This window comes from Lactuca sativa, chromosome 8, assembly GCF_002870075.4.
Source record: "Lactuca sativa cultivar Salinas chromosome 8, Lsat_Salinas_v11, whole genome shotgun sequence".
In the NCBI taxonomy this organism is placed as follows: Eukaryota; Viridiplantae; Streptophyta; class Magnoliopsida; order Asterales; family Asteraceae; genus Lactuca; species Lactuca sativa.
The window spans coordinates 197,883,188-197,893,543 of NC_056630.2; the positions used below are offsets into that span (position 1 = coordinate 197,883,188).

A 10,356-nucleotide genomic window follows, 5' to 3' on the forward strand; every position below is an offset into this window, starting at 1 on the left:
AATAACAAAGATAATTCATTTCACTAATATGTCAAATACAAATAATTATTCCAAAAATGAGTAAATCTTATAAAAAAGTGAACTCATTTATATACAATTGAACTTAAATTCACTTGTTCCATATAAATGTTGACTCAAGTTTCCATTTTCAATGAACTCATACACCAAAAAAAAAGGAGCCCTCCACACAATATCGTATTAAACGCACCTGCAAATATAAAGTCAAATGTTAAATAAATATGGCCAACTCAAAATCTTGATAAATATATTTATCAATTGAAATACCACATACCAGGTTTAGATGATAAACATGTGTTAACAGATAAAATAATATAATTATGTCTAAAACTAATATTCCAAACCTCGCCTATGAGTTCTGCATAAATAAGTGGCAGCAGTTATGGAAGAAGGCCCTTGATGAGATTTGGCTTGTTGTGGCCAGCTATACTCAAAGCCAAAACAGTTGCACGCCTAACATGCTGCCCATGTTTATCAAAATTTAACAGATCATGCTAATAACTCATACGTATAGAATTATAAGGAAAAAAAAGAGTAGGGTTTTCCCCATTCCGTTGAATTAGACAAAACAAAATGTTTTCTTTCCATTCTAATGGAATGAAGAATTCCATTCCTCCCTTGATTCCAGCATACATAGAGATACTTACCCTGATCAATTAATTTAATCAAATATGCATAAAAATACCAATCAACCCATCAACACTTTTGTTAAATCAACACAATAACACTATTATTAAAAAACTATGACTCAAATTTTGTAAAGGAGCTGTGTTTTAAATATTGAGCATGTGAAAGGAACCATCGCTTCATGTGATTTAAGTTTGAAGCAACTCCATTATTCTCTGATGAGGAAGCATCTAGTTCTTCTGTCACATCCATTTTATCACCCGAGATACTTGCTGCAAAAAATTGTACATTTTTTGTCATTTTTAAAACAATATTCAAATAATTTTCTGTCATGTTTTCACAAACATCATTTATCTAGATAGCACTTTATCAGTGTATCACTTAATGAGGAAAAAAAGCAATTTGAGAAGGGAATAGCAATATACGAAAAGGAAAAAAAATAATAATAAGAATAAGTATAAGAAACCTGCTCTAGAAATGAAATATGGAGGTAGCTCTCCTAATGCAGTTCCAAGGCCCCAAAGAATAGCTTCTACCTGTACTTGAGGCAAAATGTTGCTAAGTGGAACCTGAACACCTTGAGAGGATAAAAAAACAATGGAGGCCCAAACTCTGAACAATCCTTTTGAAGCCATGTATTGCCTCTGTTTAACTTTATTGTATCATAAACAACACTTTTAAGATCCACCCGACCACACTGCAGTGCTTTTATTGTGAAGAAAGCAATGTGGGGACCCAGATATAGAACAAAAGTGTGCAGCCCAGACCCTGATCAATTAATTACAAATACAACTTAACAAAACTTCAAAAACTTTGGTTTCCAAAAAAGAACATAATAAATGAAAATGCAAGAATATAATTATCTAAAGGGAAAAATACAGAACAACACTTGTACTTTCACCATTTTATTGATTTAGCCACTGAAGAAGTATTATTATTTTTATTAAATTAGCTATTGAACTATTATTATAATAATAATAAATGATAATGGGGATAAAGTTGATTGAGCTCACCAAGACCAATGGAAGATGCAACACCAAGAGCTACCCACCACAGTCCAAACCTTGCATATTCAAGAAGCTCTTCAACATGCTACAAGAACACATGTATCACATATTCATCATTATATATTAATATGTAACATATAATCATGAAAACCAAGGAACTTACAACCTCATCGATAATTTGAAGGAACTTTGAGTACGATGAATCATAGGCAAAGAATTTGTTAACAAACATAATACCTATTGAAGATCAACGTACAACTGATTTTGTGTTTTGGTTTGATTTTATGCTTTTCTTGGAAAACAACTAATAAAGATCAATAAATAGAGACCAAAAAATGGTATTTACTTGGTGTTATGGATGATCTCGTGATCAATAGAAGCTTTCATTTGAGAGAACTCATATACATCATTATTTCAAATAAAACTGCAGAAATATGTAGTTGTAATGGCCTAATGTAAGTAATAGGCAATAAGAAGTACCTTTCCATGAGGACCATCCACAGACAGAAACAAGAGTCCAACTGCAACTGTGAGTGTGACAAAAAGCATAAGCCAGACAACATGTGTCAGAAGGTATACCAGTGATCTTGTTATATACTGAAGAACATCCACTATAAAAAGCTTCAATGTTTTGAAAGGTTGTGCTATTAATGTCATATTCTCGAGTTCTTGTTTATGCTTCTCACGCAGTCCTACAATTACAAACAAGAAAACCGATTAGCCAAGGAAACAAGGCATCCACTCACAATTACAAAAATATAAACCCAAAATTGGAAAAAAAATCCAAATGGTAAAATGAGAACTTCCATAATTAAGGTTGTGTTTGTTACACGAGACAAAAAAGATTACAATTTTATCCAATTGACATCAGTCCACTCAATGCACACTAGACACGGATTGGACTCATAAAAAACCAATCGTGGGACCTAAAAAGGTCCAAAACTCCATCAACGTAAATCTAAGCATTTATGAGGCAAGTTGAAAGCTTTTTACCTCAAATGAGTGCCAAAAAGTGATGTTATCTCAGATCCTTGAGCTCAAGCTACTCATGTCTTCTTCTTCAACTTCTTCCTTCTTCTTTCAAGCTTCTAAACACCACAATGAACTTCACAAGGCCAAAAACACACCAGAATGAGGAATGAGAGGCTATCTACGGTTTCTGGGGTTGAGAGGTTGGTAAGGAGGCTAGGGTTTGAATAATAATGTTGTATTTATATGGATTAAACCTAAGAAATTAGAGTTTTGAGTCTGCTTGCGTACGCACCTCCCCCCCCCCCCCCCCCCCACATCCAATGTTGCACTACGCCCTGCATACGTCAAGCTTACTTACTCCCAACATACGTCTTCGGGTAGCCCAATCCTATCAGCCCACTTGCTAAAGCCCACTCAATAATCCACTTATTTATTTCATAGCCCAACAATTAATTTCAAAGATTTTAAATAATTATTACCTCAAGTGACGGATGTTACAATTCTCCCCACTTGAATCAGACTTCGTCCTCAAAGTGTGTTATGCCTGGAAATAACTCTGGGTAGTGCTCCCTCCTCGTTGGTCTCCCAAGTCCACTATAAGCCCTTTTCGGTGTTACCACTGCTCCTTCACCAGCTCTACCCTCTTGTTCCTCAACTCTTTCATCTTCATGTCGAGAATGGATACCGGTAACTCGACGTAGTTCAGGGTGTCATCAACCTGTATATCCTCTAAAGGCACAACTATGGAGTCATCCACTAAGTACTTCCACAGTTGGGAGACATGAAAAGTGTTGTGGATCTGGTTGAGCTTTGCTGGAAGATCCAAACGATAAGCAACCCGGCCCACCCGAGCCAAAACCCTGAACAAACCGATGTACCTGGGGCCTAGCTTTCCCTGCTTCCTGAACTAGATGACACCTTTCCAAGGAGTCACCTTCAGGAGAATGATGTCGCCCACCTGAAACTCCAAGTTTGAACGGTGCTTCTCAGCATAGCTTTTCCGTCGACTCTGAGCAGTCTGGAGCCTACTCTAGACCTGTTGGATCCTCTCAGTGGTCTTGAATACCATCTCAGTACTCCCCATGACTCTCTGACCAACCTCGCCCCAAAAGTTAGGGGTCATACACTTCCTCCCATAAAGCATCTCGAAGGGAGGACATTCGATGATGGTGTGGTAGCTATTATTGTAGGAAAACTCTGCCAGGGAAAGGTAGGTATCCCAGCTACCACCAAAGTCTAAAACACACGCCCGTAGCATGTCCTCCAAGTTTTGGATGGTCCTCTCGCTCTGTCTATCTGTCTACGGGTGAAAAGTTGTGATAAAGTGCAGATGAGTACCCAACTCGTCATGAAATTTCTTTTAGAATTTGGAAGTGAACTGTACATCTCGGTCATAAATCACGGAAACTGGAACCCTGTGTCGAGCTACTACCTTCCTGATGTAGATATCAGCCAGCTTCTTGGATTATATGCTCTCCTGAATCAGAATGAAACGAGCACTCTTGGTCAACCGATCAACAATGACCCAAATCGAATCCACTCCTCGTGCGTTCCTGGGAAGCTTCGTGATGAAATCCATCATAATATCCTCTCATTTCCAGATAGGGATATCCGATGGTTGACTCCTGTCGTGAGGTCTCTAGTGCTCGGCCTTGACCTTCCAGCAGGTCAAGCACCACTCCACGTACCAAGCTATGTCCTACTTTATGCAGGGTCACCAATAATCAAGACGAAGATCTTGATTCATCTTCGTTGCCCCGGGATAGATGGAGAACCTCAACATGTGGGAATCGTCCATCGGAACCTAGCGTACCCCACCCCAGTAATGAACCTAGACCCTACGATACAGGGTCAATAACCTACAACTGACATAATAAAATATGACCACCTGGCCTACGATCCGGTCACATTTCTGGTGCTCTTCCTTCATAACCTCAACCTGTGCCTCCCGAATCTGCTCCAAAATCGGAGTCACTAATGTCATCCTCAGGTAGATGTCTCTGATAGGGGTTGCTAATGCCTTGCAACTAAGTGCATCGACCACAACATTGTCCTTCCCTGGGTGGTATAGGATCTCACAGTCGTAATACTTCACCACGTCCAACCATCGCCGCTGCCTCATGTTCAGATTTGGCTGGTCCATCAGATACCTCAGGCTCTTGTGGTCCGTGTAAATGGTACAATGGACCCCATAGAGGTAGTGTTGCCAAAACTTGAGGTCAAAAACAACCGCCCCCAACTCCATGTCGTGTGTCAGGTAATTCTCCTTGTGAGGCTTAACTGCCTCGAGGTGTAGGCAATGATGTGCCCCCTCTGCATCAACACTACACCAAACCTGATATGGACGCATCATCGTACACTACAAAATCCTTAACGCCCTCTGGCAAGGCTAAGATCGGTACCGCGCACAATCTATGCCTCAATGTCTCGAACGCTGCCTACTGCTCAAGTCCCTAGTGAAAGACAATAGCCTTCTTCATCAACCGGGTCACAAGTACCACTATCTTGGAGAATCCTGAAGGAATCTCCGATAATAGCCTGCTAAACCGTGGAAGCTCCGAATCTCAGATGGATACTTTGGAACCTCCCATCTCATTATGGCCTACACCTTGGCCGGGTCGACCAGAATATTGTTCTGGTTGACAAGGTGTCCCAGAAACTACACCTTGCATAACTAGAACTCGCACTTGGAGAACTTGGCGTACAAGCTCTTCCTCTTCAGGGTGTCCAACACCTCTCGTAAGTTCTCCTCGTGCTGCTCCTGAATATTGGAATAAACCAATATATCATTAATAAGAACTATCACAGACCGATCCAGCATCGGTCTGCATACGCGGTTCATGAGATCCATGAACACTGCAAGAGCATTGGTGAGCCCAAATGGCATCACCACAAACTCATAGTAGCCATAGCGAGTCCGAAACCCTGTCTTCTGCACATCCTTGTCTCTGACTCTTATATGATGGTAGCCTGATCACAAATCAATCTTGGAAAACCGTGATTCTCCTTGAAGCTGGTCGAAGAGATCGTCAATCCTCAGGAGTAAGTAACGGTTCTTCACCGTTACCTTATTCAGCCCCGGTAATCTATAGACATCCGATGTGAGCCATCCTTCTTCTTCACAAATAGGATTAAGGTTCCCCAAGGCTAATTGCTCGGCCTGATAAATCCCTAGTCTAACATCGCCTGTAGCTGTATAGAAAACTCCTACATCTTGGGAGGAGCCAACCGATATGGTGCCTTGGCTATCGGAGCCGCACCCGGAACTAGGTTAATCTTGAACTCCACATGTCTCTCCGGAGGTATCCTAGGCAACTCTTCCGGGAACACATCCGGATACTATCGCACAACTGGCACATCACTCACAGTCGCCTTACCCTTCTTTCGGGTATCCGTAACATAGGAAACATAATTTGCGCATCCCTGCTGAAGGTAGCGCCTAGCCCTCGCTATTGAACACAAAGTTGGCCCGTGTTGTAACCTTTCTCCCTAAATCATCAACTCTCCTCACTTGGGGTCCTAACACGAACCAACTGCTGCTCACAGTCGATCATTGCCCCATTAGGGCTCAACCAATCCATGCCTATGATGACCTTGTTCCCATGCAAAGGTATGGGAACCAAATCCATGAGGTAACACTCGTCATACATACTCAAGACACAATCTCTCTAAACCTATGATGCCCAAACGGATTGGTCGTCCGTAATATCGAACTCTAAAGGACAATCCAACATGCCTGAAGACTCAACAAACTTCTTGCTGAGTGCAAGAGATACGAATGATCGGGTAGCCCCTGATTCAAATAACACATGTACTTGGATGTTGTTCACATGGAATGATCCTAAACAAAACACATAGAATATAAATATCAAAACAGATATGTAATAAAGGTTAGGGAGAAGAAAACATACCCGTCACCACATCCGGTGTGGCATGCGCCTCCTCGACGGTCAGCTGGAAAGCTCATCTCCTCACCACTGGAGCATCTGTCTTGCCCTGTCGGCCATCTGTGATCCGCAGGGTCGCTGGAGCTGGCACCGCCACTGGCGCTTCTGATACCAATCTCAGGTAGTTGGCCTTTTTATAGCCCTTCTAATTGCAATGGAAGCAAATCAGGTCTGACGTCTGAAGGGTGGGGGTGCGGGCAGTACAATCCCTACCAAAGTGCCCAAGGTTGTCACACTTATAGCAGCCAGATCTCCCTAATCTGCAAACTCCCTCATGCGTCTTGCCGCATATACCACAACGGCTCCGGCCCTGCTGGCCCTTCGACATCGAGTCGAATCCCTTGGGTTTCTTCCTAGAAACCCCATTCGTCTGCCCAGTCTCCACCTTCTTCTTCCTGACGTGCTTTATATCAATCTCCCTCTCCCTCTCCCTCGCTATCATATCATCCAAGGTCAGGCATGCCAAGTAGCAGATATATTTTTGTATGTCAGCTCTTAACAAATCATGGTACCGGATTTTCTTTATCTCCTCATCACCCGCATAATGAGGCACCAATAAGGCCCTCTCCCTGAACTTGGAAGTAATCTCCACCACTGACTCAGTAGTCTGTATCATATCCAAGAACTCCATGGCTAGCTGCTGAATCTCCAAGTCGGCGCAAACTCGGCTCGAAATCTGGTCATAAATTCCGACCAGGTCATAGCCTTAATGGCTGGAGCTCCCATAGAATCATTGACTGCCTCCCACCAGTGTCTAGCCCGCTCCCTCAAACAACCAGCCGCAAACATGACCTTCGACCCCTCAGGGCAGAAGCTCATCACCTGCGCAGACTCAATGTCCGCAATTCATCGTCTCGCCATAATGGGGTCCTTCATCCTACTGAATTCTGGCACTCTACATCCCTTAAAATCCTTGAAGGAGAGCATACGAGTCCCTGACTAGCTAGGTGCCATGTCACTCCTGAAATCCCTAAGGTGGTCCTCCATCATCTTAATAATTCCCTCCTTGATCGACCCAAAAATATTCGGGTTCACCTTAAGGATGTCTCTTGTAATCTCGGATGCAATAAACTCGTGCAATCCGTCATCAACTGATTTGGATCCTGTACCCAAACCTGACCTAGACCCTGAACCTCCTGCTCCGTGACGTGTCACCAGCATTCTGAAACAAAACACTCAATCGTCAGGGTTATACACAATATCGAGAGACCTCATACTCACCACAAGTTCCCTGGTTTAATCTCAGCTTTCCTTGAATCGAGTATGGATCCTATGCTTTCAGTAGTATGGGCCCATACTACCTTCCATATCTATCTGGACTTTCCTCAAGAATTACCTTAACTCCAGCAAGTCCCTTTCACTACTACTGCTCTCCGTGCTAATCTCATCCTAGACTTACCCTAGGGTAATCTCCAACCCACTCTCCGCCATCACCTGCATAAGAAGTCCCTGCTACCTTTCCCTAACTAGCTCGCGAATACCATTACATATTACCAAGACCAGACAATTCTTCGAATGAGAGGTCTCTCCCTATAATGGTTAGACTCAGACGAGAGCTGCGAAATAGGGCTAAACCTAGCCTTCTAAAATTATTTAGTCCTCGTAATATGTAGCTTAACATATCCGTTTACTAGTTGGTTAAAGATAACTAGGACCCCTAAAAGCATAAAGCAAGCAGCATTCGGGTATTGACTAACCAAAACCAAGCATATCCTAATCAGGCTATCACATCACTAACTAGTCAGTACTATAATGCAGTTCAATAAGCACATACAGCAGGCACATAAGGCATCTTCCTAGATCCTTTAGCACTAATCTAGCATGCAGTTCTCATACAAATATAGTAGGCATATAAGGCATCCTTCCCAGATCCTTAGCCCTAATCTAACATGCAGTTCTGATAATCATATCATATATCATAGCAAACATGTATGGGTATCTTGGGGGAAACTTACTTGAGCTCGGTTGATTGCATGCATCACACTCCTTGTTCTTTCTCAAAAACCCTTAAATTTAATTTTAGAAAATTTATTTTTCTTGTAAAAATCTCTCAAACCCTTGATTTGAGTCCAAACTCACCCGAAAGTGTGTCTGAATCCTTCAAACCAGGGCTCTGATACCAACTTGTAACATGCCAAAATTTACGTCCAAAAATTTCTTTTTTAATATAACAATTTTAAAACCGTTTGTCTGAAAACCACCATAGTATCAACTCATATCAAAAACAAAGTATCAATAGTCAAAACATGTCATGATAAAACAACATCGGAGTATAAATCTCAAAGATCTCCTGTGCGGAAAATGCAGTGTGATGCGATGCGATCATGCCGGCTCCTTTCCCTTCGAAGAGGAAGTTCCTGAAACCAACACTAAAAACCGTAAGCACAAAGCTTAGTGAGTTCCCCCATCATACCACATATCATACAATAACATATTGCCTAGCATATCCGGGTGTTGGCCTACCCCTTCGGTCTCTTTCAACCGGTAACTGCCTAACATATTAGGGTGCTGGCCTACCCCTTTGGTCTCTTTCAATCGGTAACTGCCTAGCATATCAGGGTGTTGGCCTACCCCTTCGGTCTCTTTCAACCGGTAACTGCCTAGCATATCTAGGTGCTGGCCTACCCCTTCAGTCTCTTTTAAAAAGTAATGGGGACTATTTCACCCCTATCACTACCACATATCATCTTAGTACATAAACACATAAGCCACATACTGCCTAGCATATCTATGTGATAACCTACCCCTTCGGTCCTTACGGATGGTAACAGGGTCTATCCTACCCCTCCTACCACTATCACATAATATCATAGCATACTAGCACATACGCATAACATATAGTGGCATACCAGACAATTATTACAAAGACAATCATCTCAACTATAATCAACTACTAGTGGGCTAGCATTGATGCCTTCGCCCCACTTCTACTGGAAGGTAACTCGCCTCGTAAGGCTAAATGCAAAATCTCACAGTAAGGAATCTCTAACAGCTGCTCCAACGACTCCCCGACTATCATTATCACACTAACACTTAGTCAAAATCCAATAAGCCTTCTTAGGGTAAAAATGACCATTTTACTCCCTTGTCTAATTTGGACCATATCCTAGGCCCAATTCCTTATAATCTTTCCAACCCTACTAATGGCCCACTAAAGGCCCACTAATGGCTTAATATTCTAAATTGGGCCCAACTCCTCAAATGGGCCTCCCCTAAGCCCAAACATGTCCTTAGCCCAATAACTGACTCTTGATGGCCCACTAAGGCCCGGGAGCTAAGAAGTCCAAAGATTGGCCCAAACCGAGGCCCAAATGACGTGAAACCCAAATCAGTGAGTACGTAGGACATACCCATCTGTACGCTAAGCGTACAGACTGCATGGCTTGTACGCCCAGCGTACTACTCTGTTAAGCCATACTCCTCAAAAATGCTAAATCGCTTGAGATCTTAAGCCTAAAATATAGATCTGAGTCCATTAGCATGTGTTAACTCATAAAGTCATTTACTTGGTGGCTTGGAACCCACCAAATAGACCCAAGTTGGAGTATAGTAACTAACTTCCATGGAAATGACTAGAACTCATGCACGGTCACAAAAGGACCTTAAAGATCAAAACTTTACTGTTATTGGGACACATTTAGAACTAAGGGTGGAAACCGTAAGCCTAGAAATGGATTGTACTCATAAAAATCCATTCTTGGGCCTAAAAAGGTCCAAAACTCCATTAACATAAATCTAAGCATTCATGAGGCATTTTGAAATCTTTTTACCTCAAATGAGTGCCA

General features: G+C 42.1%; 1 pseudogene; it reads right to left on the reverse strand.

Moving 5' to 3' along the window:
* Positions 1 to 759: 759 nt before the first annotated feature.
* LOC111896179 (vacuole membrane protein KMS1-like) lies at positions 760 to 9,446 on the reverse strand (annotated as a pseudogene).
* Positions 9,447 to 10,356: the final 910 nt, after the last annotated feature.